This window comes from Pan troglodytes, chromosome 6 (genome assembly GCF_028858775.2).
Source record: "Pan troglodytes isolate AG18354 chromosome 6, NHGRI_mPanTro3-v2.0_pri, whole genome shotgun sequence".
Classification (NCBI taxonomy): Eukaryota; Metazoa; Chordata; class Mammalia; order Primates; family Hominidae; genus Pan; species Pan troglodytes.
Genome location: NC_072404.2, coordinates 80,711,632 through 80,737,077, shown reverse-complemented (window position 1 = coordinate 80,737,077; position 25,446 = coordinate 80,711,632). Strand labels below are relative to the sequence as shown.

At 38.7% G+C, this 25,446-nt stretch overlaps 1 long non-coding RNA gene across 6 annotated transcripts; it reads left to right on the top strand.

Annotated features, from left to right (window-relative positions):
• The first annotated feature begins 319 nt into the window (after positions 1 to 319).
• On the top strand, positions 320 to 22,549 carry LOC100614170 (uncharacterized). 6 transcript variants are annotated; one of them, XR_010158517.1, is made up of 7 exons: positions 320 to 4,095; positions 4,490 to 4,576; positions 5,804 to 5,925; positions 9,757 to 9,909; positions 10,448 to 20,236; positions 21,943 to 22,028; positions 22,132 to 22,549. It is a non-coding gene; the product is annotated as an uncharacterized LOC100614170 (long non-coding RNA). The 6 variants fall into 6 exon arrangements; XR_010158515.1 differs by lacking the exon at positions 320 to 4,095 and having other exon boundaries at positions 4,135 to 4,576; XR_010158519.1 differs by lacking the exons at positions 320 to 4,095; positions 4,490 to 4,576 and adding an exon at positions 4,583 to 4,712.
• The last annotated feature ends 2,897 nt before the right edge of the window (positions 22,550 to 25,446 follow it).

Below are 25,446 nucleotides of genomic sequence, written 5' to 3'. Positions count from 1 at the left end.
CAACACTATTCATATACCTCACATTTCTATGGAAAAAAAGTCAATCTTTATTTTCAGAAAATTTGACATAATTTGTTTTTACCTTTTCAAATACAAAGGAGTATAGAGATCTGACTCTATTATTCTAGCCTGAAGTCAGTCAAGAAGAAAGTATGACTCTTAATAAATGTGGATCTACTTTCCTTTGAAGGTATCTTTGAAAGGAGCAGTAGGAGGGAGAGCAATGTAGATCTTCTCTAAAACTGAATTTCAAAGGATTTATTTGGCCCATCTTCCACATGGGAAGAATTAGAATTTTTTTTTTTTTTTTTTTGCCTTTTATTTCCTATTGTGAGATCCTAAATGGGAAAATAAGTCCAGGTTATGTAGGTCTCTATGCGGTATTAGATGCAATAGCAGCCATAGTGCAAGGAATGTAGGCCACAAAGGCCTGTGTAACTGGCTGCTGTGAACTTTAGTGGCAAACCTTAAAAAAGGGAAAAGAAAAAGGAAAGAAGACCTTTAGCACTTCCATATAGATCTCAATATCACTCAAAAAACTTTCTTCAACTGGGTCTGATGCATTAACGAGATCATAGAATTACTGCTAATTTAGAATTACATACTTTGGTGAGGAAAGTTTATTATTACAAATAAAATGCCATAGTTTATAAAAAATAATTGGGTGTGACAATAAGCCATATTTTAATATGTGGTTTATTATTGTGTGGATTAAAAGCAGAAAGCTTAAATTAAAAAGATAATTCCTTGAATTTCATTAAACAGTTTTAAAAATTGTTTTGCAGGTATTTAAACAGTGTAGAAACACTGTGAGATATATACATATATATATATAATGTCTTAAAATCCCAACATTTTAAAAGGAGCTCACCTCCTTTTAAAATTATGACAGATTAAAATTATGATAACTGTAATGTAAAATTAGGCAAACAAGTAAATAAAATTAAGTAAATAATGCAATTTTACCTGGTGCACTTATTAACAATATTCTTATTATTCAAATCTTACCTTTTCTTTATAAAATCTTCCTTAAACTATGATAATTCTTGTGGTTTCTGTATAATACCCAATGTCTGAATGAATATTCAAAAATCAGTCTCATTAATGTTTTAAAAATGCAACTGCTAAACAAACCATGTTTAAGTTTTTCAGCTATGCTAGCTTTTGCATCTCTCGAAACATAACTACTGGGCCAAGAGTTTCTAAATGATTTTCCAGTAACTGACATCTGTATTGAAACCTAAGACACACAGGCACTATAGTAAAGGTTCTGAAAAATTTCATTTTTTATAATCATAAATAAAATTAATCTATGATTTGACGAGGAAAAGAATTATTAGAATAGCAACATGAATCATATTTAAAAGAATATACAAGAGAATTAATTATTCCACAAAAGGTAAAAGAAACATTTTGTTTTGTTTTGTTTTTGGTCAGCAGTGATTCAGGAGATGAACCAACTGTGGGGCTCTGTGGCTATCATTATACAAATTTATCATCAATGAACCAGTGAAGCACGAAACTGAGGGTTAATATAGAATGAAAAGAGACTTTCCCCTCAATATATCACTTTAGAAGCATATATTCTGAGTTCTAAAAGCAATAATCTTCCACATAAAATTCAATACAAGAGTGATCTCCAACCACATTAGATCAAATTATGGCAAGATTCAAATAATATCTAATCCAGGTCCTCATCTTATATAGGAATCCGTGGCATATGGTCATTTCAGCCTCTTCATGGATACCCACAATGATGGGAACTTCAGCCAACAGGGTGCTCACGAATTTTTGGAAAACTCTGTTAGAAAGCTCATGATTTAACGAAAGTAAAGCTGCTTCATCCTTTCAAATTTCTCATAGATTTATCACCATTTTGTCCCGTGGGCTATCACAGGATAGTCAGAATTCCTTTTCTTACCTGATAGCTTTTCGCTATTTAATGATAGCTTTCATTCTTTCACTTCTCCAAGTTAAGTCTTTCCACGGCATTTCATAGAATACATCTATAATACACAATAATCTTCCTTTATTTCTCTTTTGAACTTACTCTTTGCTAGCGTGACAGTTTGCCAACGTCCGCCTCAACAAGGAGTGCTCAGAATTGAACACAACATTTAAGATGTGATGATCATTGCAAACTATAATAGGGCATCCGTTTGTGGGACTCTATTAAGTCCAATTTAACAACGCTTAACTTTTGCAGCCACGTTCCATGACAAATATCAAGCATTTGGCCAACAAAACCATGGTCATTAGTTGTGTAGTAGACTTTTCGTGCCCAAAGATTTTTCCATTTATGTCTATTCCTATAAGGTGGTATTTTGACATCGAACATGTTAACATGAATCTCTGTATTTGAACCTTAGGTATCTTATCTTCAAAAATATCAAGTTACTCTATTTTCCTTCCTACCAAACTCATATCCCTTCAGTGTTAAATAGTATGGAGCTATGTTGACTTATAATAACCTATCTCAATTTATTACCTCTTAATACTCAAGAATACCCAAGGAAAACATTTTCTTGTATGGCAATTTACATTTAAGAAACCTTGCCCAGTACTTCTTTTTATCTTGTTTATTTTAAAACAAGTTTTTTAGAGAATAATTTAACAGTGCGGTATCTCCGTAAGAGCATTTCTTAGTAGTTGATCATGATTAAGTGGCAAAATGCAGGTAATGACATGCTCAATTCCACCTTTGAGTCAGGACAGTGTACATCGACGACAACAACAAACCCTTATGCTAATATGCCTGTGACGCAAATATCCATACATACCGCACACGAATTGTGCAGTGAGCTAAAAAAGAAAACAGAAAAGAAAAAAGCTACTACTTTATTCTACTTAAAGTTGTCCTCTATTCAAACTTTTATCTCACTCTTCTCTCCTTCTGCACCATAATTTTCTTTCGAGCAAAGACAGGGAGTTCTGGATGATTCCAATCTCCCCAAATCCACATCACAGCCTCCAATTGAGGTTCATTTAAGTCAGGTTGGAGCTGAGGGAGCCTGGGCTGGAACCGGCCAGGGTTTCATCCAGCTCCTCCCCCAAAACACGCCCCCCAAATCGGAGCCAGAGGAGAGCTCAACCACAGAGGACTTCCACTCAATGAGGGCAACCCCTGAGTAAAGTCCATGCCGACAACCATTCATCTCCTCCGACCCCCGCCCAGCACTAGACTGCGCTCCTAGCACCGCGCCTTCTTCCGGAGCCTCCTCCCCCAGGCTGGCTAGGGGTGAGCGCAGGGGTTAGTCAGTACGCACGTGACGCGCGATGCCCACATGACACGACCGTGGGCGGGGGAGGGGGACACGGAGTGAAGAAGGGGAAAAGTTACAGAAGACCCGTCAAAGCGCCCAAAGCAATTTGTCCCTTCTTTTCTTCGCCAGCGGTGGCTCACGGATCCCTAAGGGACGGCTGGGGACCCAGGCGCCCCCAGCCCAGCCCCAGAAACGCTGGACGCAGTTCTCCGCTCACCCCACCACCTTCTCTTCCCAGACCCGCTGGTGATGCCGCTGCACCCTAAAGTTGCTCCTTCCTTCTTTCCCTCCCTTCCTCCCATTCTTTCTTTCTTTTCTCCCTTCCTCAAAACCTCTTCATCCGCTTCGGGTGATACCACTGACGCACATTCAATTTGCCCCAGCAGCTCTGAGGAGGTCAGACCAGGCCGAGCACCTTCCAAAGGGGAGGGTCTAACTGAGCAAACAAAGTTGCACGCCACACCACAACCTGCCCCTCCCCTCCCTTTAGCCCCCAAGTCGAATCCCCGGCGAAACTCACTTGCACTGCGGGTGCCCTCTGGCCCCCACCCCATCATCGCGCAACACACCCCCTTCAACATGCGCGCCCACCCTTTCATTGCCCTGCGCCCCGAGCGGTCCCACCGCCCGGCAAAACACTGAGCAAGCCGCTGCGCTCACCTTGCTTGACACACTTGAGCCGGAGGGGGTCCTTGCAGTGTTTGATCACGACCAGCACGTCCCCGATGGTGAGCCCCGCCACGGGGGTCTCGTTCACCTCCAGCAGCAGCTCCTCCGACACCAACTTGCTGCCGCTCTCATAGGCCACCTTGCCGGGCTTCACCTCCCCCAGGTAGGGGAACTGTCCATTCTCGGCGCCCCCTTCAGTTCAAAGCCCAGCTGGCCCTCCGGGTTCCTGCCAATGACACTCTCATGGACTTTGCTAGTCCAGTGGCTTTTCTTTTTCAAGCTTTTGGACATGGCAGTGGGGCGAGTCGCCTCAGTTCCTGGGCTCCTTGGGGTTAGGGGGGCTGGTGGTGAGAGAATGAGGATGGAGGAGCAAGGGGGCCCAGGGGGAAGAACAGCAGACTTTGCCTTCGCCCCCCTCTATTCGGTGCTTTCCCTCTTCTTTGGATGGAGTGTGGACGAGGAAGGGGGAGGATGAGAGGGACGGCTGGGCAGAGGTAGGAGAGCTTGGATGAGGTTGTGCTGTCCCTTGAATGACACTCAAGGCTGTGGCCCCGCAGCAGAGGAAGCGGAGGAAGCAGAGGAAGCAGAGGAAGTGGTGGCGTCGGCGGCGGCGGCGGCAGCCGGAGCGAGCAGTAGCCGAGCTGGTGAGCGGGTGTGGTGGGGGTGGGGAAGGAGAGTAGGGATGCCGGGGGCCACTCCTGCGTGGTGCGAGTGGGAACGCGCGCGCGCGCGCCTGGGTGTGTGTTGTTAGCTGATATCCATGGCAGCTGCAGTGGCAGGGTGCGTGTGCGTGCGTGTGTGTGTGTGTACTAGTTGTACTGTACTGGCAGAGGGGAGGAGGCAGGGGAGGAGGGGCGCGCGCGCCGGGTGGGGAGCCACGGAGGGCTTCGCCGCTGCCTCCCTCCCTCCCTCCGCAGCTTGACCGGGTAGTGAAGGCAGAGAGAGAGGCAGACTGGGTCCGCCTGGCAGCCTACGGGAGGAGGCGGGAGCCGGGAAGGAGGGGAGCCGAGGCCCGGCGTGGGGAGGCCGGCAGGAAGGGCCTCGAGCCCAGTGCGGACCTTTCTTCAGCCTCTGTGCGACCGAGCCGCGCGCCAGGCTGCTGTGCGAGGAGGACGCGCTGACTCCCTCCGACCTGGGCTCCGATGGAGCAGAAATAGCGGGACCTGGACTTGTGGCGCGCCTGGTGCCACATCTCGGGCTCTGCGAGCGTCCTGGCGCGGGATCCCGCCGCGAGAAGGAGTTGGGGCGGGGGACCCGGCGGGACATTGCGGGAGAAGGCCTGGGAGCCCTGGGAGCCTTGTAGCGTGGGGGAGTTCACTGTGTAGAGAGGTTTCATGTCTTCATCTATACAGTCACTTATTTGTCTCAAAGTTCTCGAAATTCCCTCTTAGAGAAGGAGAAAGTTAGAGAACTGGAGGCTGCGTATACCCTGATTGCGCAGAAGGGAAGCAGCCTCGCGTTCCCCGGGGCAGGCCCCCGCCCGCGCGTCCCGCCAGTAGGGGAATTTAGCGGAGGGATACGGTTGTCTGGTGAAAGGCTATCCAAGGATAAGGGGCTTCACTTTTCCCAAGTAGGGGAAAGAGAGGGGTCTACAGGGCTAGGGGTGGAGGGAGCGGATGCAGTGAGCAGCCTCCGCAGAGAAATTGACAATTTAACCAGGGACCTGCGGCAGAGACAAGGCGGAGACACTCCCTTGCCCAGGAAAGCCGCCGGAGTCCGGCTTGTACCTGGGGAAGAATCCTTAAGACGGTCTGGCCCAACACTCCTTTGCTCACAGAGAAAGGGGAGAAGACTCCCGAGGGTGAAAATGGTACATTCGGAGCTGGAACTCAGCTCACTGACCCCAAGCAGTGTTCCCTTCTTTTCGCCAGGTTTGCATCCAAGAGAGGGGAGGACAGGGGCAAAAGGATGCAGGGAGGCTGCTGATTTCCACTGAAGAGCTAATTTCCTGTGAGACATTAACAGTGATTTAAGAAAAAGATTCCTGTAACTGGTAAATGAATTTCATTTGCTTAACTTTTAGATGATATGTTTCAGACAAAAAAAAAAAGTTGTACACCCACTTATCTCTTTAAAGCAGAGGATGAAAAGCATTGAATAGGTAGGATTCTTAATGTCTGAGATGAAGGTGATGTAGGAGGCAAACAATACGGTTAAAAATGTTGAGTCGACCCAAACAGAAAGACCAGGTTTCAATCCAGACTCTGCGGCTTACTGAGAATATGATCTTGAGTAAACTGCTTGACCTTCCTGAGCCTCAGCTTTCTTAGTTGTTAAATGGACTTTAACAGTACTAATCTGTTAGGACTGTGGTGAGGATGAAATCAGGGAAATCAGTCACAGCAGTGCTCTCCTGGCACAGGTGAGTAGGAGTTCGAAATGATAATTCCCTCCTCTTTCCCTCTTAGGTATAACTTACTACTTGGGGATGAGGGGGATCAAATGTAGTCAGAACTGGAAGAGATCTTAAAGAAAGATGATTTGTTTAACCTTGTGTGTTTTTTTCACTTGAGAAAACAGATCCTCCGTAAGTTGGCTGCACTAGTTGAAGCTTATTCAGTGAGCCAGGGGCAGTGCCAGGATCTGAAGCCAGAGCTGCAGGCAATGCCCAGGAGTAGGCAAGACTTGATAGCAAAGCCTAATCTCACCCAGAGAAGTTGAGTGTTAGCATTATGAGGCATAGTTCTAAATGGAAACTCATCATGAGAACCGAATATATACATATTGTAAAACCAAATGACAAGCTACCATTCATGGAATATACTAATATTTATTAGGTTCTAACTACATGCAAGATGTTGTTCTATAGGCTTTACACATCATACTTCATTTCTCCTGACATTTTGATAAAATAGGCACTGTTATCTCCTTTTACAGGTAAGGAAACTGAGGTATACAAGTATGAACTTTTGCAAGGCTACAAATCTTGTTAATGGTGAAGCTAACGTTCAGACCCAAGTGGTTCGGCTCTAGACTTTGTCTCAGTTACTGAATTGAACTCTCTGTGCACTTACCATGTGTCATACCAGCTCTCACTACATAGTGTCCCAAAAGATTGGGCCTGCTCTTTCTTTCAGAGACAATTAGGAAAAAAGTAAACAAATGGAGCAGGATTTGGGCATAACAGCATGCTCCTCCCATCCCCCAAATCCCAGGAGTGTCACTGAGGTCAGTGCCAGTTAACTTAGTGCTCTTCGACTTCACAGCTACCCTTCTTTGCCCTAAATTGTGACATTAGAGCTGAAATTTATAAACGTCTTTATGGTCAGTTGGCACAATGTTTAGCTTTGTCAATAGAAGGTGCTAGGGGAACACTGCAGAAAGAAAGGGGCTCCTTTTCTTGGTTCCAGTGCTTTCCTGCTTGCTCCTATGGTGTGGTGGCCAGTGAGTGACTTTCTGACCAGTGGTGTGCAAGAAGGCCATGTTACATAATCTTCAGTAAATTTGGCCAGTTCCCTAGTATGTGTCTTTCTATGGAGTACCACTGGCATGTCAGTGGAATGGCTTCCTAGCAAGTTTTACTGAAAACACAGCTGATGGTTTCCTCAGCAGCCCAGTGTGTGACACCTTAAATTTCTGGATCATTAAGTGGACCACAGCCATATTATTTCCAATGAGCGCTACTTTCAGGCTTAGTAGGGTGGAGGGTGGGTAGGGGGAAGTTCTACTCAGTTATTCCCTCCTTGGGTACTCTCCTAGAGCCTGAGAGATAGTGGCTGTTCCCAATAACCACTATTACTGTATTCTTTAGTGGGATTTTTTCCTGTCCTAATAGTCAATACCCTTTGACTGGATCTTAACTGATAAAAGTGGAACCCTGAGGAAAGCACTATCCTTGGAGTCAGAAATTGGGATCAGACTTTTTTTCTTTCTATTATGGTATTCCTCATATTCGCTTAATTTCTCCACTGCCTTTACCCTTTTTGGATTTGATGCTATGTCAAGAAGAAATTATTTCATCACTGAGCACTCTGAGTGTAGAGCAGAATGCTAAATATTGCATGCTGTTCCAGAAGAAAAATAGTTTAGGAATCCTAAAAGCCAAAGAAAGAAAGATATGAATGCATTCAGTTCTTAGAAGAGTTCTATGAGATAGATGCTTGTGGCAGACATAGTCTCCACCCAGATCTCCTAGGATCCCTTTGGTTGAATCTGAGTATCCTTCCTCTAGCTTCTGTGTTCTTTTGCTTCTCACAGCCTGCCCCGAGACTCTCTTTGGAGGAAGGCCCAAACACTACTAGACTCACTTTGTGTACTGGCATAGAGAGCCAGACGGAACCACCTGCAAGTTTACTTCTTTCCCAGGATACCCTTTGCCAAGGACTTTCCTATAGAGTATAAAAGACCAGCCGTCTTGCCTCTAGTAGCAAGAAAACCTGAGGTGTAATTTACACCCTGAGGCTCCCCTATAGAATTATATTGATGTTAAGATTTTGCCTGAAACCACCTTCTTCCCTATCTTGCTTACTGTGGTACCTGATGAGTTTTTCCTGGTAGCATTTCTGTAATAAATCACTTGCAGACAATCTTCATCTCAGGGTTTGATCCTGGGGATCCTGACTTAAGACATTGCTATTCTTTTTTTTTTCTTTTACAGATGAGGAAACTGAGGATCAGGGCTTTTAAATTGCCCCAAATCACACTACTAATAAGAGATAGAGTTGTGGTACCTTTTTTAGAGGGACCATTATTCTGCTGACTACAGTACTGTAGAGCATAAAGTTTCTTATCCACACTGTTTCTTAGTTCAGTCTGTCAATATCACTACTCCACGATTATTGTGTTTGTTTTTCTTTCTCCCTGTTTTTTACCTCAAAAATCTCTATTGTGATGCCAGAGAGACCTTTCTGAAACCTCTCCTTTTTTCTGTGTTTAAAACCCCCCAGTGCCGCCCATGAAATACACAGCAAAGTCCAAACTCCTTATCTTGCTTGGATCCTCCTTTCCACCCTTTTTAACTGTTCAGCCATATTTCTCCATGTACTTCTGAGATTGGAACCCAGGGCAACAAAGCTAATGTGGGTTCTCCAAGATTAACACAACTGAAAGGAGGCCCCTTTATGTCATCTATTCTAGGTCCCTTGGAATATAATTAAAAACAGGAATTTCAACATTGAAATGTAATGATGTTCAGATAAGGGCAGTAAGGTACATTGACTTGAGTCAATCTCCCACCATGTCTGGGGACTGGGACAGCTGAGCCAGGGGTCCTACCTAAGGGTCAGGCCTGTGTCTTCACTTCTCCTTTCAACCCTTTACTTCTTCCAGAGTTGAACGGCTTACTTTCCTTCGCTCACTAGGCCATTTCATGGTTTGTGTTTGCCTGAAATACAACTCTTTCCCTGCCTGGTCTACACCTGCTCACCCTGAAAGAAATACCTCTGAGCCCACTTTCTTTCTTGGAAGCATTTTATGACTCTTATTTCTGTTACCAACACAGCTTTTATTTATGTCTGCATGTATCCTTTGAAGAAACACAACTTTCCAGGTTCTATGTTTTATTTGCATTCTTAGTGTCTGGCACATTGTCTGACACAGTGTAAAAGCTGAGTAGAATTTTGCCTGATAGCAGATGTGCCTAAAGTGAGGGTGTCCAAAATTTCATTAAATGACGACTGCTTTAATATGAATTCTTGGCTAAGGCAGGAGAATCGCTTGAACCCAGGAGGCAGAGGTTGCAGTGAGCCGAGATCACACCACTGCACTCCAGCCTGGTGAGAGAGGGAGACTGCATCTCAAAAAAAAAAAAAAAATATATATATATATATATATATATATGAATTCTTACTGATAGTATTAAATGATTATCTCTTTACATTCACAGTAATGTCTTACAATAACAGAATGCAGGAGAGCACATATCAATGAAGAAAAGACAAAATGTACTTATCCATGAAGCTGAGGTTAAGAAACCAGTGTCTTCAAGAGCCAGGGACAGCACTGGGTCTGTGCAGAGTTGAGAGATGGTGATGACATGGTGAGACACAAATTCAGTCTATTTCATAGTTTGTCTGTGGTCATTCCTATTAATAAACTTCCTTTCACAACTGTTTCAATATTCACACAAAAATGTTAACCCAATCTGCAGTTATACCCCTTGAATGTAAAATAAAAAACAAAAGCCCACAAAAATAGGAATCCACACTTAAAAGGTGGATTTATTTAGCACAGTACAGTTTCTTAGACTTCTCTATCACTGTCTCTAACAATGACATACTCACCTAACCCCACCAACAGCAACTTTATTTCGTCTCTAGTTTTCGTCTAAAGATTCATGTGGATTTTAGATTCTACTCTTTTGTAGGTTCGTATTTGTACTATTATAAAATGTGACTCTCTCTCCAAACTTTGCCTAAATTATGGAATGATTTTTCATGTTTATCCAGTGGTTTCCAGCGTTCTTGGCCCAGTCTGGGATTCTACTCTTTTGTAGGTTCGTATTTGTACTATTATAAAATGTGACTCTCTCTCCAAACTTTGCCTAAATTACGGAATGATTTTTCATGTTTATGCAGTGGTTTCCAGCATTCCTCGCCCAGTCCAGGGACACTGTGGGTGTGCCCAGCTTAAGTCCAGTCCAGTAACTGGAAATACAAGCCCAAGTTCTGGAGAGTTTGAGCTGCAGAGATATATATGGGAACACTTTGAACCTTGACTCATTGGCCATAACCAGCAGAGTGGAAAATACAAGAAGAGAAAAAAACATTGAACTGCGATTTTATAACATCCTTTACTCGGCAGAGAGAAGAGGAAACACCAGGAAAGAAAACTGTATTACGATGTGAAAACTTAACGTTGAGAAATTCAGGCATCTTGGGGTTAGTGAGGAGAAGTTTTAGGGGCTTAGATTCTTCAAAACACATGTACAGAAATGCATATTTCATCTGATATCAAATGACATTTATAGTGCTAATCTTTACCTCAAGACTTCACATCTTTTGGTGATTGTATCTTTTAGGTTTATAGCAGCTAAGTTTGCATGAAAACACCAGGGCTGTTTCATTTCAGTCAAGAATTAATGTTCATTGATTGTGCTTCTGCATTTCATGTAACTATTGTAGAATTTGTTTTAGTTTTATGAGGGAATAATTGGTCCAACTTCTATATAACTCAGGAATTTACTCTCAAACAACACTGTCAATTAGTTACTTATCTCTCTGGAAATGATCTGGGAACATGGAGAGGAAAGGGAGGAAGGGGCAAAATCTGACCACTTAAATCTAAGCATATTAGATCATTTTATGCTAGAAAGTCCTGAATGATGTGACTTTCGTTCTTGTAAAACACCTCTTTCCATAGATTCATGGCCCAAACAGTATATAAAGAGTGGGGAAGGAACTGCATTTGCAAATAGTTCAAATCATTGCTCCATCTTAACTATGCAGTTCACAAAGTGTGAAGAAATTTGATCATCTCAAAAAAGATAATGGGGAAAAATATGTTTTGTTCTGTGACTTTAAAGTCTTGCAATATTTTACATAAATGATAATGGGTGCTTTAATAAGAACCCTTGATACTTTTGTTATTGTATTCAATATATGCATATAATACAATAGGATGATATTGTTTTGGATTTGGAAATGTATTCTTTCTTATGCAATCTTATGCAGTCATACTGCTTGAATATCATTACCTGAATTTATCTTTCTTTTTTTTGTTGTTGTTTTACACTCTACTTATTTGGTGCCTGTCAGTCTTTTGTCATCAGTTTATATTCTACTAAACTCAAAAAGACAATCTCATACCTTTTGTAATTGTAGGCATTCTTTACTAGATTTTTAAATACACTTCAAAAATTCAAGTACTTTGATTTCATGCCATCAAGTAGCTGAATCTATCCCCCCCTCTCTTTTTAAATTTAAGTGAGTAGTTCAATTTCTGTCACTTTCTACTTTGTGAATTCTAAATCTTTTAAAACCATCTTGCCATTTTTCGTGCACTTACCCTTACAGAAAACTCTGTGAAACACTACTTATCTCTACTTTTATGTTTTTAACTCCTTTTTTATATTACTATTCCCTCTGCTTTCTAAATGCACATATTAATTTGTTCTTTTTATTCTCTGTAGCTCTTCTCAGTATATGAATTCAGTTTCCCATCAGTCTCCATACAATTTTTAAAAAGTTGAGTATTCTGTTATTTTAATATGATATCTAGTGCCCATATTCTAATTCTGCCTCTTATTTTAAAAATAATTTTATTGTTGATTTAAAATGACAACAGTTTCAATTCCCAGAAAGTGAAAGGAAACAAAGGAAGAATATTATGGGCTTAATTTTTATCAGTGAACTTGTAGGTGAAGAAAAGATTTGGGGAAGGAAATGAACATATTATATTGCAAAATAGTAAGGAACAATCAGATGTGTTTTCTAGTCTCTGGAAAAGCGTGTTTCAAGAAATTCAATGAAAAGTTCGTCATGCTTGCTTAGATTGTTGAGAAGCAAAAATGCTGATGAACATTTGGAAGCCATGAGAATGTAATTCTAATCATACTATTTTAATAATGTTGCAAAACTCTCCAAACACTACTCTGTGTGGAGGTCTTTCAGAATATGATGAATACTAGTAGTCTTATTCTGCCCTTTTCTCTCTATCACAATGTATACATTGTATATTGCATACACATATTTTCCAAATATTACATATAATTTCATGTAATTTATAGACCTATTAAGGCCCAACCATTTTCTTGGATAGGGGATTCTTTAGAAGTCCAGCTTAAATAAAGCCCTTATAGAAAGTTTTTTTAAAATTTATACATAATCACCTAAGGTAACCTTATCTACTGAACTCTTAGTACATGCTACCGGAACCTTTTATCACGTTTCTTCCTGGCTTGCATTACAACACTGTTGACATATCTCAGCCTTACTTCTAGGCTTCTTTGAGAGCATGACTCTTGTTTGTATTCCTCACTGAGGTTGAATGAATAAGAGAAACTACAGTAGTAGGAAAAAACAGTACATGTAGATATCAATGAATATGAAAGGGTCAAATGGATCTATTATAGTAAGCACAAAATCAACTGACACCAGCAAAGTAAACCCAAAATTTTTAATGGTATTTTAATAGATCAAAAGGAACAAGCAGATTTTTGAGACAGTTGTCTCCTACTTTCTCTATCACAGGGAGTAATTTTAAAAGAAAAATGGAGGGTAAGTTTCTTTAAGAGAAAATTGTAGTTTAAAACAGGTCATGGGATAATTAGAAATAATTTAATTTCTTTAGAGGATTTTAATCTTTCAACTGCTTGCAATTAGATCCTAAGGCAATAAAAGAATAAGGAGATTTGGAAAACCATTGTCTGTAATCTCTGAAGAAAAGTGGACATTAGGGGAGTCAGTTGAAAAGCAAAGCTATCACCATTTTCTAAAGAGGAAAAAGGTGAACCTCACAAACTATAGACCAAAAAAATAGGACATCGAGAGAAAGAATATGAAGCTAGCATAGGTTCACAAAGAATGAGTCAAATCAAACAACATGCATTTTTTATTTATAAAGCATGACTTGTTCATTGTCAATTCATGTTAGCTTAATCATTAGGCATTAATGCCATCACTGCAATGCATATGTCAGCAATAAATAATCAAAGACCAGGCTTCCATCATTCTGTTTAATATCTTCAAGTAATGCTTAAGTTTGCAAATGCTCTTTTAACACATTCTCCATATGCAGCCTGCCCAGCACTGCACACAACAGACCTGTTACTTCCCCCTCACGAGCACTCCTAATATTTCATGTGCTCATCCAATTGACTTCTCCCACTGGTGCCTCATATTGAATTTGTAGAATCACACCTGCTCCTTTTTCAAAACTCTTCTGAGTTTTTTCTTAAATAATTCACTGACCCCAAAGTTGTCAGATATTTGAAGACTACTCGCACAATTTTAATATTATAAATGTATAATGTAAATGTAATTAAGATTTGTATAATGTACGATGTACTTTGGTAAATAAAAGTATGCTGTGAATAAATACGTATGATACAATTCAAAATTTTACATAAATATGTGATAAAATTTAGCTCATATTCTTTTCTTTTTTTTCTTTGAGACGGAGTCTCACTCTGTCGCACCCAGGCTGGAGTGCAGCAGCATGATCTCAGCTCACTGCAACCTCTACCTCCTGGGTTCAAACGATTCTCCTGCCTCAGCCTCCTGAGTAGCTGGGATTACAGGTGCCCACCACCATGCCCAGCTAATTTTTTTCTATTTTTGTTGTTGTTGTTTTTAGTAGAGACGGGGTTTCACCATGTTGGTCAGGCTGGTCTTGAACTCCTGACCTCAGATAATCCACCTGCCTCGGCCTCCCAAAGTTCTGGGATTACAGACGGTGCCCGGCCTAGTTCATGTTCTTTGAGGACAATTATGAATATTTTTATGCACTGTTAATTTTCATTAAGATATTGATCAATTAATAGCTATATATGTTCTATAAATTAATCCTATCTAGTTTCAATCTTAAATTGTTTGCATATACTAATCTAGTTTATTGTTTGCATATATTTTATAGTGTAGAGATTAGGCATTTTAATAAAATTTTAAAATTTCCAGGACATACTGTTAATGACTATGCTTCCTACTATAGGCCATAATTAATTTTTTTCTATTGTCAACAATATTTTGGTAGGGATGATCAGGAAATAAGGAAATGTTTCCTTCATTTGTTAACAATAGGTGTTTGGGGATTTTAAAATGAAAATTGAAGAAGTAAAAGACACCATATATTTAGTTTGTTTGATTTCGTGGCTTCAAGAGCTCAATAATTTATTGAAATATTTTACAGACCAAAGAACAACAGATATATTACGTTTATAAGCCCCCACATATTTTAAAGGATAATGGTTTATATATGAAAATTCCCTGAACCTACACTTCATCAGGAAAAGCTAAATAAAAGAAGTTTACATTTCCTAGGACTAATGGAGATTTATTTCCCAGTCCTCTTCTCTGGAGACAAATGTAGGTCTCTCTTGAAAAGCAGAAAGATTTGCATATGAGGTATGATTTAGTGGGCTAGAAACATCTTTTCCACCCTCCCCAAAATGTTTCACTATGTTTTATCATACTATCTGATAATTTTGCACTAAAGTTTTCTTTCTGTGTTAAGAAAATGCAAATATCTCTGAATGGGTCTCTTTGCTTTATTCATACTCATATGGCTACTACTGAACAAAATATGTTCATTACAGGATGAAGGGAATGTTGCCAGCCAGCAAATCCCTAGAGTCTGCACTACACCAAACGTTGCTTAGCAATTTCCACGATTTTCTCAGTCTAATTTGCAAGAATCAAGGAGATGTTTGTGTATGCTACATGAAGTTGTAAAATTGGTATTTATTGTATGTTTCTATATTGAAAGCTTTACAAACAAAGGAAATGGAAAGTTAACAGGTGGATATGATAGTGTGGCACTACTTTAGCTGGATGGTAAGGGAGAGCTTCTCTTAGGAAGTGTTTTAGGCCAGGACTTGAATAATGAACAGTATCTAGTTGTACAAAAATCTGGAGGAAAGACTTTTCAGGCCCAGGAGAAATGAAAATTCTTTTCATGCATACAAGAATGAAAGTGAAAATTACCTACTCTATGTCCTGAAGTGGGAAGTTGGCTTGCCAGAGAATAGGTAATTTTCACTTTGATTCTTTCATGCCTTCAGTTATACTACTTCTTAGGTTAGTTCATAAGGGCTTCCACAATTTGGTTCCCACTTAAAATTTAAAACTTCCCTAACCCATTCCCACCATATATTGTGCTAATCCATGCATATGTGACTTTGCGTATGCTGTTTTCATTGTTTAATATTCTTCTCATGCATTCTTTCTTTCCTGATAACGAACTCATCTTTGAAACTCCCCTTCAAGCATCCTCTCCTTTAGGAGGCCGCTTCTCACTGTCTCCTGCCTACCAACCATTGAATTGTTCGATTTTTAAGCTGCCATTGTCTTGTGCAGTTGACACATTTCTTTGCAATTACTGATTTACATGTCTGCTTTTATCACTGGTGAGGTTCTTTAGGAGAGAGACATTATTAATTCATCTCTGGGCACATATGTTCCAACATATTAGAAGTACTACAGAGTGCTATTTCTATGTAGTATGTAGTATTAGTAGGAGTTACTCACAAATCATTTTTAAATAAGTGATTATAATATCTTTTTGTTATTATGATTTAACACAAGATAGAATTTATTTTCAGAAGTTTCCACGATATATTTGTTCTATTTAAAATCCAATAGCCATTAGAATATTACCATTATTTAATGTAAAACAATAAAATATTAAATATGATCATTCATATTTAATGCAAACCGAACTCATGGAAATATTGTGTAAAGATCAAGTAATTTTTGACATACAATTTTAAACTCAACTTTTCATATAGCATACCTTATGATATATTTTCAGCCTACTTTTAAATATGTTGGCATTGAAAGCCAGTTACTAATTCGCTGAATTCATGATTTCTTTTTAAGTTATAGAAGTGGAATTATGTTTGAGACATTCATTGCATTACATTTACCAGAACTTGAGTTCTTAACATGGAACCTGAGAGTTTCTCCAATTCTTAAGTCCCTGGGAGAAATAGATTAGCTGGATGAGGAACTGAGAGGAAAAATGGTCAGAGATGTAGCAAGAGTTGGGAAGAAGGAACAATGATTTGCTTTCAAGGAGATTTCTTCATTGGTCTGTTTTCAGTGACAAACCCACTGCGATAATACATGTAAAGTGAAAACATTCAGGAAGTTCCCTTAGAAACCTTTTTTCTGGCAGTTCCTAATTCTACAACGTTGTATAAGTGAAATACCATAGTTACTGTCATAGTAAATTGAGCCAAGAGAAACAAGGGAGCAGGAGAAGAAAAGAATTAAAGAGAGTTTTGTCTTTCAGTCTTCACTCTGTTTCTTCTTGCTCTTACCAGTCATTCAGGTTTATATAATTTCTTTAGAGAGGCTTCTACTATGCAGGTCTTCCTTCAAGTCATTGGTATTACCTGGCATGATATGTGAGCCTTTAATATCAGTCCCTTTATCTCTTTATTTTTAAAGTTTATATCAGTACGGAGTCCTGGATTCTTAATTAATTTAATAGGTTAGACTTTACTGCTAACATTCTTCATTTTGATGCTCAAATTTTCCAAAATTTGGCCAGCAGGGTTCCTTAAAGCTGGGTACCTTGCCCTTTCAACATGTCCCTCTGATTCTTTATTTTTATTTACTTATTTATTTATTTATTTAGAGACTGAGTCTTGCTCTGTCTCCCAGGCTGGAGTGCAATGGCACAATCTTGGCTCACTGCAACCTCTATCTCCCAGGTTCAAGCAATTCTCCTCCCTCAGCCTCCCGAGCAACTGGGACTACAGGCATGTGCAACCATGCCTGGCTAATTTTTTTTGTATTTTTAGTAGAGACAGGGTTTCACCATGTTGGTCAGGCTGGTCTCGATCTCCTCACCTCAAATGATCCATCGCCTCGGCCTCCCAAAGTGCTGGGATTACAGGCGTGAGCTGCCACACCCAGCCGTCCCTCTCATTCTTTAAGTACTTCTATGTTTTCTAAGGTACAAGATGTTCCATATTATTTTGTTATTTGTCTTCCCCAGCTCTGAAATCTGCCTTTCCTTCAAGGAGCCTTGGTTCTTTCTAGTGACAAATTATATTTAGAAACGAAGATCTGGGTATTTGACTTGTATATTGCTATTAATTGGCCATTGTTTCTAGTCTCTTTCAGTAGACAGAGCTAAGAAATGTAAAAGGAAATATTTGAATGTATGTATATGTGATATATTAAGTACATTTAAACATATTAAATTCATGAGTTCATACTAATACTTTCAATAAGCCACAATTCCCTTTTCATGTTTTCGAAGGAAAAATATCCATTGTCTATATACAGTGGACATAGATAGTAAGAATACTGATCTTGAAAAGAGCAGTCTTAAATAGATCCCATTAATAGTTAAAGATAACATATCTTAGAATTCTAGATATTAGAGAGATTATCTAGAGCTGTAATCTAGATATTTTATAGATCTTTGCTGTGCTGTTTTGAATTTGTGTTGGAGTAGAACAATCAGATGACAAAAGCTCATCCCACATGGAAAAATCAAAGCATTCATTACAGAGAGAATTTTGAAATAAATGCATATATAAAAAATATATATGCATATATAATGCATATGTATATGCATATAAAATATATATATAAAATGGGGGTTATAAACAATGAAGGAAATAGTGGTACTATCTATGTGGGAACAATACTAGTATCCTCCCTTTGGATGAATACAGTAGCTACAGATGCAGTTCTGGGGACTCTGTTTAGCAATAGCTTAACTATTGCTTGGCTACAAGCATGGATAACTTGTTCAAAGATAATGAGGAGTTGTAAATATTTAAATAAACAGGATTTGCAACATAAAAAGCTTTGTGACTATGTGTCTGAATTCTTAGAGTTTTCTCCCAGCAAGACCTTGGATGTGGCAGACTTTTCTGTAATGGTCCATCTCGCCCCATTTCATGAAAAGCCAGAGCTTCTCTACTTAGTTTCCTAACCCCAAATATATAAATTCAATAGAAGTACTAGCCTGTTTCTACTGGTTTATTTGCTTTATCTAAAAAAAACAAGGCATAGTTTAAAGTCTGTTTTTGATAGCATAACAAAACAAAGGTTCTCATTTTAATAATGCATCACATATACACTTGGTAACTATTGCATAGTAATAATTTAATAACTTGAGAAATATATTTATGCATGTATGTGTGTATGTTCATATATATGTTATTTTTAATTCAGAAGTAAAACAAATATTGGAAGAGGCCACAGTTATTATAAAAATAATTTGACCAGTATTGGACAATGCAAATAACAATTATTTAGAAGTTTCTGTACAACAGATGCCATATGTGTTACATTTTATTTGATCATCAAAATTGTCATAGATATTATTATCCCCATTTCATAGAAGAAACTGAGATTATATAATTTGTTCAACTTGACCAACTTCTTATAACTAATACGTAGCAGAGATAAGGTTGAAAGCTCGTTAACCAACTTCTTATAACTAATACGTAGCAGAGATAGGGTGGAAAGCTCGTTAACCAACCTGTTACAACGAATACGTAGCAGAGATAGGGTGGAAACCTCGTTAACCAACCTGTTACAACGAATACGTAGCAGAGATAGGGTGGAAACCTCGTTAACCAACCTCTTACAACGAATACGTAGCAGAGATAGGGTGGAAACCTCGTTAACCAACCTCTTACAACGAATACGTAGCAGAGATAGGGTGGAAACCTCGTTAACCAACCTCTTACAACGAATACGTAGCAGAGATAGGGTGGAAACCTCGTTAACCAACCTCTTACAACGAATACGTAGCAGAGATAGGGTGGAAACCTCGTTAACCAACCTCTTACAACGAATACGTAGCAGAGATAGGGTGGAAACCTCGTTAACCAACCTCTTACAACGAATACGTAGCAGAGATAGGGTGGAAACCTCGTTAACCAACCTCTTACAACGAATACGTAGCAGAGAGAAGGTTGAAACCTCGTTAGGTTTGACTCCAGATCCCACCCTCTTTAGAGTGCATCATAAAAGGCTTTGGTCTGCCCGTGGCCAGTAACAACTTTTACTAAATTGATTCTTTGCTTTTTATCTGTAAAAGGAAGTTATTCACCTATTTTGATGATCCCCAATGTTTTTAACATCAATAAATGTGTCCACCACACATGATGGTTTTTAATGTTTTGTTTCCGTGATTACAGGATTAAAAAACTATTAATTAGTGATACTTTTAATTTTGATTTTATTAATTAAAACACATCTGTCTACATCTGAAGAATAGCACTTGTGACAACAGCATAGACGGCTTCATTTTGAGGAGTAAATTACAATTGAACATGACCAAAGATACATAGAGAAGGCGTGGACCACACAAATGTGATTGAAAGCTGGCGTGGAGTCATCTTAAATTGACTTTTTCCCAAAGGGCCTCTAAAAGAGGGTAGAATCCCAACAGATAGAGTCTATGGAGAGATAGACTGCTGAGACCCATATTATGGTCAGTGAAGTGCAGGCAAGGAAGGGATCCTTAGCAAAATGGGGAGAGGAATGGATGGTCTGAAAAACCCTGAAGGAACTGAAACACTCTGCAAAGGAAAGAAGATCAAGTATCAGCTTTGACCCCTGCCAGACCTAGGCAGCAACAACGGCAGCTCACAAAGCACCAGAACAAACGCGCTTTCTTGTGCCCCTACATGTCTTCCCTTCACCGTCTTGAACCCTGGTGTCATCATAAACTGTGTAAGTTAACAACTGAGGAGGGGAAGAATGATAAATTGGGAAAATAGAAAAGTATCTGTCTGGGCCCTACTTTCATACGGTAAGCCAGCCTTCTGTAGCATGGCAGATTAGGCAAGTGCAGAAGCCTTAATTTTGAGTGAAAGTTGGAGTTTTTGTTCTGCTCTGGCTGTACCTATCAGTTTCAAAACTGGAATAGTTTAAATGACTAAAGTACTAGGAAGATTTTATTACTTAATATAACTACGGAGAACTGACCAAGATTTTATCTAGGGGGAGGAGTATCACCCTACAGAGCAGACTTTAAGGGACATTATGAGAGAAAACAGTTACTTAGTGATTTAATGTTGCCAATTCTGTTCTTTAGAATACCATCATGTATTTATATCCCTATATATCACATAACTAAAATATACATTTATCTGTACGCGTGTGTATCATATGGAGCACATTTTCTTTTGCAGGGTTTCTTTGTTTTAAATGTCTATTTGGTTATTTTCTTGATTGAATTTCTGTGTATGCTTTTTTCCTCAATGCTTTAGCTGTAAGCGAATAAGGTAAGGACTTTGTATGCAATATTCTACATGTTTTGTTTTATAATTAGAGAATATCTTATTTTATCTAAACCTCGTGTATCACGTGATATATTTGACACCCTGTCATATATCATACTTGCATGCAAATGTTTATGAAACACAAATCATCTCAAATCAACAGGATCAAAATTATATTTGAAAAATGTATTCAATAATATGTGTAAGACGAGATAAAATTAATTCTAATTGAATTCACACAGCGTTTGAAATTGGATGTAAATCTGTAATATCAAATTACATTACATATGAATTATTATTATATTTGCATTCAGGAAATTGTACTGTGTTCACTTCTGAGTATCACTTAGAAAGAACATCAGAACAGATACCCTATTTTCACTTTCTCTTCTCTTTTCCTGCTCCTTTTCTTCCTCTTTTCAATAACCTGTCATTGAAAAATCTCTCCATCTTAATTATCAATATGAAAGACTGATTCTGAGAAATGTAGAGAACCTAAGATTTGCATTTTAGTGGAATATAGAATATAATTAATAAATATTTTTATAAGTATGTAAAATATTTAAGAGGTAACAATTTTAAGATCTTAAAAGTCTTCTATCAAATACTGAATTTTAGATGTTAAGGCTAGTAGAGCTATACAAAAAACAACAGCTTCTTGTATGAATGTTCCTCAGTTAGTTTAAAGATTTAGTGTTCTATTATCAGTATGTGGGCATTAAAAAAACAAGTCATTTGAAACTGATAGAGATAATTAAGAAATTCTTAGATTTTGGGTATAGGTGCTGCAACTTAGAATTTAAGTGTCGTCCAAAAGAGATTATTATTGGTCATAACATGGACTCTAAAGCCACCATTTAAATGAAGCATGTAAAAAAGAATATTCTAGTACACAAAAGTTATTAATGGCCTAGAATGACCTCCTTCTCACTCATATGATGCAAAGAATAAAGTATATAAAAATGTTTGTTACAATGGCTATCCATAAAAAAAGAAAACCCTCCAAAACAGCAAAATTGAATAGGTATCCACAGTCAACTTTATCCTGAAAATTGCCTAGAAATACTGGTTGTGATTACACAGCATCCTGAGACCAATGAATCTTTAGACAGTAATAATTTCCTACTCTAAAGCTATTCTCTACTTCCTCCTTAGTGACAGAGCTCCTTGCTGCTCAAATTTTATGCCAGATAAAATATTCACCTTCTCGGACTCCCTGGCACCAGGCATGGCCATGTAATGTAAGTGTAGGCAATGAGACTAGGTATGGACCCATTAGGGGTTTCTTAGAATGTTTTTGCTTTTCTAATATAGACAACCCTTTGTCTCTTTCTCTTTCTCCAGCCTACAGCACAGCTGATGAAAGAGAAGCCATCTTGCTGCTATTTGAGAAGCAAGAAGATAAAAGCTTTCCTATAAAGATGATGGAGCAAAAAGATAGAAGGGGCCTAGACTCCCTACCTTCACACTTCCTGCTATAAAAGCATTGCTATTATAAGGTTAATCTGCAGAAACAGACTTCTATGTCATATGCTTAAATGCATCAAAATTCATACAATATCCATTAAATTGGTAAAAGTATCCATTTTAAAGGATTAATCTGAGGGACCCACAGACACTTAACACAATCAAATCTCAGAAAAAAAATCAGTTATTTCATTGTGATTTTGAGGCTGATCTTTTATGATCTTTTAGTTATCAAACTGTTAAATACATTTTAACTTTCAAATTTTATGAATAAAGGAGATGAATCCTGTTATTTTCTCAGTGTGAGTGTGATGATGTGTGCCATGTGTGCCTATGTATGCACACACATGTACTCAAGGAGCCTGAAGGGGACCATGACTTTCTGGGCACTCAATGCTACTTATCTCTAACTCCTCCTTCAAATCTCCCCATTCTAAGTCTACTTCCTTAGGGAATAGGTACAAATATATCCCATTAAACATGATTTAAGGATGTATTTATTTTAAACTTGTCATCACTGGTGGTTGGAGTGTGTGTGTGTGTGTGTGTGTGTGTGTGTGTGTGTGTGTGTGAATTCTGACTCATTTATTTTATCTGATGGTAAGATACCCTATTGAAGAGATATTTATTTATAGAGCCAAACAATGAGCTTCTTTCTCACTCTTGGACTTCTGCTCTAGCTGTCAGCCACTCTGAATATAGAGAACAATTAATAGCCAGTGATCTTTAATTTGGGAGGGAGAGTAATATAACCATTTCACATATTAGTAATTTAAGCCCTAAAGTGACATTTTTGTACAAAGTCAGTGCAGATGCTGTCTGCCTTGATAATAAAAATGGTCACTTTAAATATCACGTAAGCCACCCCATCACATCATCTCATTGAAATGAAGGAAGATGAAAAGTTACTGAGTCAAAACAATACTTGAAGGAAAACAACTTCTCAAAGTCTGGAAGCTGTTTCCATGGGAACTGGCTGGACTGATAAATAATTGGAGGCCTTTGCATATATTGTCCCTTAAATGTGAGCAGCACTTGGGAGGAAGAAGGCTGAACAAGGCTGCATTTTTGACCCACTACCCATCCCTATTACAGAGATTTAGGGATTTTGCCAATCACAAATTCAAACAGCCATCCATTTCCTGAAACATAATTTAATTTTAGTGGTAGCTAGGGACATTGCTTCCTTAGATTTTACTACCCTCTGTGTACTGATATCCATCAAACACACAGGAAATGTGGTTCCTTGTAAAACAATATGAATAAAGAAGGGTTGGGGAAAATGTTACATGGAAACTTGCAATGTGATATCAACTGTAGGCAAGGACAGTACTTATAAGCAATGCTTGGGAGGTATATAAGATTCTTAAATACTGTTTCAGGGGGGAAAAATTTAAAGACAAGACAATCTGAATGATCCAGAAATAAAGTATCAACCTAGAAGACAGAAGAAGGCAACAGATTAGGATTCCTTTTCATTATAGTCAAGCATACTTAAAGCTAGAAATTGTTCAGAAAGTTACATACATTAATCTGCCTTCTGATTTAAGAATACAAGGAGGCTTCTGTCAACACTTAAGTAGGTAGTGAGAGATACCTACAGAAGCCTATGTCCCTTTTTTTTCATTTCAACTTTTAGTTACAGGGGTTACACGTGTAGATTTGTTACATGGGAATATTATGTGATGCTGAGGTTTGGAGTATAGATCCCGTCATCCAGGTAGTGAGCATAGTACCCAATAGGTAGTTGTTTAACCCACTCACCATTCTCTCTACTCTCCAGTAGTCCACAGTGTCTGGTTGTTCCCATACTTATGTCCATGTTTTTAGCTCCCACTTACAAGTAGAAACATGAAGTATTTGTTTTTCTATTTCTGCATTAATTTATTTAGGATTATGACCTCCAGCTCCATCCACGTTGCTGCAAAAATATGATTTCATTCATTTTTGTTGGATGCATAGTGTTCCATTGTGTATATGTACCCCATTTCCTTTATCCAATCTACGGTTGATGGACACCTGGGTTGATTCCCTGTCTTTGCTATTGTAAATAGTGTAACAATGAACATACGAGTGCCTGTGTTTTTCTGGTAGAATGATTAATTTTCTTTTGGGTATATACCCAGTGATGGGATTGCTGGATCAAATGGTAGCTCTGTTTTAAGTTCTTTGGGAAATCTCCAGAGTGTTTTCCACAGCAGCTGGACTAATTTACATTCCTCCAACTGTGTATAAGCATTCTCTTTTTGACCCAGCCTTGCCAGCATCTGTTGTTTTTGACTTTTTAATAATAGCCATTCTGACTGGTGTGAGATGGTATCTCACTGTGGTTATGATTTCCATTTCTCTGGTGATTAATTATGATGAGTGTTTTTTCATCACTTGTATGTGTTTGTTGGCCACTTGTATGTATTCTTTTGAGTAGTGTCTGTTCATGTCCTTTGCCCATTTTTTTTAATGGCGGTTATTTGGCTTTTGCTCGTTGATTTGTTTAAGTTCCCTACAGATTCTGGGTATTAGGCCTTTGTCAGATCCATAGTTTGCAAGCATCTTCCCCGCTTCTGTAGGTTGTCTGTTTACTTTGTTGATAGTTTCTTTTCCTATGCAGAAGCTCTTTAGTTTAATTAGTTCCTACTTGTCTATTTTTGTTTTTGTTGCAATTGCTTTTGGAGACTTAGCCAAAATTTTTTCACTATGGCCTATGTTGAGAATATTTCCTAGGTTGTCTTCCTCAATTTTTATAGTTTGAGAAATATTTAATCTATTTTGAGCTAATTTTTGTTATGGTGAAAGGTAGGGGTCCAGCTTCAATCTTCTGCATATGGCTAACCAGTTATCCCAGCACCGTTTATTAAATAAAGATTCCTTTTTCCATTGCCTGTTTTTGCTGGCCTTGTCGAAGCTCAGATGGTTGTAGGTGTATGGCTTTATACCAGTACCAACCTTTTATAGTTACTGTGGCTTTACAGTATAGTTTGAAGTTGGGTAATATGATGCCTCTGGCTTTGTTCTTTTTGCTTAGCATTGCTTTGGCTATTTGGGCTCTTTTTAAAAAGAATTTTAAAATACTTTTTTCTAATTCTGTAAAGAATGATGCTGGTAGTTTGATGAAAATAGCATTGAATCTGTAAATTGCTCTGGGCAGTATGGCATTTTAAAAATACTGATTCTTCCAACCCATGAGCATGCAGT